This window comes from Oncorhynchus nerka, linkage group LG10, assembly GCF_034236695.1.
Source record: "Oncorhynchus nerka isolate Pitt River linkage group LG10, Oner_Uvic_2.0, whole genome shotgun sequence".
Lineage (NCBI taxonomy): Eukaryota > Metazoa > Chordata > Actinopteri > Salmoniformes > Salmonidae > Oncorhynchus > Oncorhynchus nerka.
Genome location: NC_088405.1, coordinates 50,390,137 through 50,396,136, shown reverse-complemented (window position 1 = coordinate 50,396,136; position 6,000 = coordinate 50,390,137).

The window sequence follows — 6,000 nt, the reverse complement described above, 5'->3', positions numbered from 1 at the left end:
TTCCATGGACTCTGTGTGCAATAACATTGTTTAACATGATTTTTAAATGACTACCTCATCTCGGTACCCCACACATACAATTATCTCTGTAAGGTCCCTCAGTCCAGCAGTGAATGTCAAGTACAGATTCAACCACAAAGACCAGGGAGGTTTTACGATGGTTCGCAAAGAAGGGCACCCATTGGTAGATGGGTTAAAAAAAAGAAGCAGACATTGAATATCCCTTTGAGCATGGTGCAGTTATAATTTACATTTTGGATGGTGTATCAATACACACAGTCACGACAAAGATACAGGCACTGAAGGAAACCACTCAGGGATTTCACTGTGCAGTCAACACCATGCGTGAAAATATGAAGAGTGGTACTCAGTTATGTGTTATGTTGGATTTGCCCCAACCATAACTCTTTGTATTCAGGACAAAAAGTTAATTTCTTTGCCACATTTTCTGCAAAGAACAAATGTGTCAAATTCTCCATTGGCCTCATGCATAATGTTATTGGTATGCATGTCATCAGCAAGGACTAAGGAGTATCTTTTTAGTATAAAAATTAACTAAACTGTGCTTGTGCTTAAAGAAGACCAGGTTCAGTCTTCTTTACAACAGACACTGGGAGACAAATTCACCTTTCAGCCGGACAATAATCTCAAACACAAGGACAAATCTACACTGGAGTTGCTTACCAAGATGACATTGAATATTCCTGGGTGGCCTTGTTACAGTTTTGACTTAAATTGTCTCGAAAATCTATGGCAAGACTTGAAAATGGCTTTCTAGCAATGATCAACAACCAACTTGACAGAGCTTGAAAATTTAAAAAGAAAATTATACAATTCAGGTGTGCAAAGCTCTTAGAGACTTAACCAGAAAGACTCACAGCTGTAATCGCCACCAAAGGTGTTTCTAACATGTATTATCTCAGGGGAGTGAATACTTATCTAATCAAGATGTATTAGTGTATAATTTTTCAAATTTTATTTGATAAATGTTAGATTCCCCCCCCACACATTTTTACGTTCCAGAGTATTTTGTGTAGATTGTTGACAAAAATGACAATTAAATCCATTTTAATACCACTTTGTAACACAACAAAATTTGAGGGGTGTGAATACTTTCTGAAGGCACTGTAGGTTATCCACAGGAAAGGGTTGTTTCCCTGAATTTTTGAGACTCCTGTAGATTCTGTCGGCTGTATTTTCAATGCCGTGATGCATTGCATGTGATTCACAATATGTTAACAATAGCTGAATGCAGGTTTCCAGGTAACCAGCTGGAAGTGTTTGCTGTTCGGTCTGTGGTTTGGTTGGGTTCGGCCATATTGTGCAAGTGTTTGTCACGTGCGAATTGTATCAGTATTGAAAATAAAAATGGAAATACCAACCGATATACAAACCAGCATACTGAATGTCGGGTTGATAACACTTCCATGTGGATATTTTGTATCAGATTACCTCCGACATAGGGACAAAAGCAGCGGCCAACAGGTAAAGTAAGTTGAAATTAAGTTTGTTCAACATGTAATTTGGAATGGGAATGTTCTGGAATGCTGAGCCTACATGTTAGAAACTAATGTGTCATTATTTCACTCTCAGATTCTAAAAGAGGCTAGGTGTCGCTCAAATTCAAATCACTGGACAATCAAATTACTGAAATTCTTCACAGTGCTCTGGGTGCAAGGACAGACAGTACAGGTATTTTGAAGCTATACATTGATTGTTTACAAAGACTGAAATGACAATAAAAACAAGCAATTGAGTAATACAACCTCATATTTTGGATTATTATAAAGATAAAACAAGTGTACTATGGTTACTAAACTCAGATTGTATGCCTTTTTCGTTTTCATGAATTTCCTTCACCTTAAGATGGGAGATCATTGATCATTGAAAAGAAAGCAGTGTCTCTACAACACCGTCTAGAGACGATTAAGGCAAATTAAGGCCTACAAATTTAGCCAACAAACATTAACATGCATCTAAAAGGGACTTACTAAAAGTTTTTGGAATTAGCTTATAACATAGGCTTTTGTTTTTGTAAGGGGCTACCTTAGGGGATGGAAGCTGCATTAGATAAGAACAGAGAACGAATACAGGCAAAGAGAATGAGAGAGTAAGATGATCTGCAGAATATTTAGGTTGGTGCCTGTAGTTAAAAGCAGAGCCATTAATTAAACTTGTTTGTGTACCATATATCAAGTACTAATTTGTGTGCTTCATCATACTTAGCAATATTAAAAGGGAGCTGAGAAGGCTCATTAAAGATCAAACATTTTTATTTTAAAGGTTCTTACAAAATATAGTTTGTAATTATTGTGTTTATTATGGGACCTACATTGCAGACCAATTTACTGTGCTGCATGAATTTGTTTTACATGAGTTAAAGGGCTCAAAATATGGCTTATTAACAACTGCTAGCTAATTAAAGGCAACAAGCTGATGAGAATGAAAGGCAAAATATTGTGTTTTGTACAGTCCTTTGAACTGCAACTTCTGAATACCTCACAAACTTTATGTGGCCTCCATACACATTATTCAGCTTAAAAATGTTCAGGCCTAAATCCTGTTTTGCGCAAGTGATTTTTTTAGAACATGGCTCCCTTTTATCAAAACCAAAATACTTTGGATATACATTATGTTTGAACTTTCATAAAAAATAATAACTTAAACAATGTTATAATGTCTGCCGTGGCCAGTCTGTGACAGTTTTGTTTTTGCTGGGTCATTGGGTCCATCCAAAACATAGTGGATTGCTGTGTGAAGATTGTGTCGCCAGTAAATATAGTTTGATGTTCATTTAACAGAACATTAGAATCACTGTCAATATGTTTTATTTTGAGTTGAAGTAGCGCTTTTTGTAAGTTTGTGTTAAATAATATGTTATTAGAAAGAGACCGTGAAGATTACAATAATAATATGTGGTAGTTGCTTGAAATTTCCACACGGTGGCGGGAAAGCTCAAGATAACCTCGAAGTGCGTCTCGTGAGGGTTCAGCATCCTTTTCGCGGGCTCGTTCGTTTTTTTTTCTCAGGGAACGCCATACGGTTTTAAAAAACGGACATTTTGAGAAAGGTGCAACATTTTGCACTCGTAAAAATGTAACCCAGAAATCAATTGTTACTCAAATCCAGTGAAAACCTCATCTAAATGTACAACGTAAGTATGTTTTACATTTGTGAGTGTATTGCCCTAATTATACACAATGTAGGCCTATTGCCAGAGAACTGATTTGTTTGGCCTACTGCTGTACAAACCGTTGAGGAAATTAATGTATAGCCTAATTAAAAAAAAAAAAACGTTATTAGTGCTATACTTTATATTCAAATGTAGCAGTCATTGGTGACTACCCCCCCCAAAAAAAAAACAACAACTGCGAGGACACTAATAACACAAATCTTGTAGCGTAGCCTACTGGTCAAAGGAGCATGTGTTCCAAGAAGTTGGCTTAATGGTAGTTTTCTGTACTTCCACAACGTATTTCTTTCATAAACGTGGTCTCTTATTAAGCATTAGGTTAGGCATTGGGCTATGCATACATCCGTCTCTCGATTCCAAAAAAACAGGCCTTGTTGAGAGTGAATTGCCTAATCTTTTTTCTTCTTCTTCTGTGCCATGATAATGAACATCTGGCAACAAGGTGCTCAAATTGAAAGAGAAAAGAAAATGAGGGAGGGAAAAAAAGCTCAATAAAACTTATGCCCCTTATTTTTTATGACTTTAATATTGAGCCGTTCTATTTGAATATAGCCTATAGCGCTTCATATTCCTAAAAAAAAGGATCTCATGATGAAGTACAGTTAAACTGTGGTATAGACCAGTGCGTTTCCTTTTATCAAATAATTATTTTTGCTTAATTAAAACTCATGCTTTGATGTCGAGGTAAAAGGCTTAATCAGTCTGATTATGAGGTTAAATGGTTTGTTTGTGAATTCAATTGTAGGAGTATCAAGATGGTTTGGTTCCCTTATGCACATAGTATGCATACTTGGTAAATATAATAAAGAACAAAATAATTGTTGGAAAATATTTTACCATCTGAAAGAGGTTGATTAAAAACCATTCACAAATTAAAGCTTTTTCCAGCCCTTTATCTGGTACTGCAATGAGAGGTGCTTGTGACTGTATTTATTAAAACTACTTAAATGTAGACTATGTTAATGGGGCCGGCTGTTCTCTATTGAAGACGTTTCAAATCAAAGCTTTTCAGATGCAACTGTGTTTCTGATATACTTTAGGTGAACAGCAGCCTTCCAGTGCATTTCCATGTAAGACAATCATTCGGATAGCCACGCTAGCTTCACCCTCGTGAGTGCTAGCAAGCAGGCTAGGTAGGTAGTGCTAGGTATCAACAGCCAATCCAGTAGGGGATGGAAGCTATAGTGAGCTATAGTGAGCTTCCATTGGTCAATAGCGTCGCAAATAGGGGATTTGAATAAAGTTCCGCTTTCCCCAACTTTGGTCCCACCCTGTTCTGCTCCCTCGTCCATGCTCTCATCGCCCAATGGTCTCTCCATCCACTTCACTTTCATCCATTGGAAATGAATGGGGCTCTGTTGTTTCATTGCCCTCATTGAGTTGTGCACTGTTAGTTTTGGAGAAGTTGGGAGGGGTACGACCCAGTACATCACATGCTTCCTGCCAACCAGGACGTCTATGCCATGCGGTGTCAGAGGAAGGTCCTAAAAAGTGTCAAAGACTCCGGCCACCCTAGTCATAGACTGTTCTCTCTGTTACCGCACGGCAAGCGGTACCGGAGCGCCAAGTCTAGGTCCAAGAGGCTTCTAAAACAGCTACTGCCAAGCCATAAGACTCCTGAACATCTAATCAAATGGCTACCCAGACTATTTGCATTTCCCCCCTCCCCCCTCCCCTTTCTGTTATCTCTGTATATCCCTCTCGCTGTTGTTATTTTACTGCTGCCCTTTAATTATTTGCAACTTTTATAACTTTGTTTTTAAAGGTATTTTTCTTAAAACTGCATTGTTGGTTAAGTGCTTGTAAGTAAGCATTTCACTGTAAGGTGACACCTGTTGTATTCGGCGCATGTGACAAATACGATTTGATTTGATCTGCTACCTGTGCCCTTTGAAAAGTAGCTCACTTTGACAACAAAATAAAATCCAAATTGAGGTTGCAATATTCCCAAAATTGTATCCTGAACTGTAGCCTATATTAAAACTTAGCGTAGAATCTTCCATAAAATATGTCTACATTATACGGTTGTTTCTTTTTCCTGTGGCAAATTTACAGATTACATTAATCTTACTGTATTTGTGAACTCAAGTCAATTGTAGCATATTAGTTGGATAACTGAATTATTCTTTCGGCAGCTCCAACACTTTTCCCCAGATTCCCACATTGGTATGCAGCTTCACCATCCCCTCGGCGAGGGAAGTGTGATTGAATTGCACGGGGCCGCGGTGTGATGCTGTGTATTTGCCTAAAAGCCGTACCCGACACAAGCATCATGGTACTTTCTCGTGTTCCCCTACCTCCTTATCTAATGGATAGTGAAACACTCCAAGACTCAATTATTTTAATGAAAATACTGCATTAATTTTATTTTGTGGCGTTTCATTGTAATTCAAGAGATGTTTTTAATCTTCAGATTGCCTCCGTACAACAAGCCATCTAAAAAATGTTTGGCAACCGCCCATCTTTTTCTCTCAGTCAACTGCTCCCTTTATTGAATAGGCCTACAGTAAAGTACACTGTTTAAAATAGGAAGGAGAGTATTTGAAGATACATCATTAAGTTGTCTTTAGTCGCAATATCGTTTTTCTAGTTTATCTTTAATTATAGTATACATTTTAGGCTGGTAGGCCTACACTCCAACCTTGTTAAACATTATGATACACCGCCTGTAAAAGGAAAAAATAAATTGAGCACACTTGATTTGAAGGAATGAACGTCTCTTGGCTACATAGGCAGTGCATCTCCCACAGTGAAAAAGAAACACCTCAAAATCACTGCATCATTGGAGCCCCGTGTCTGATCATTGA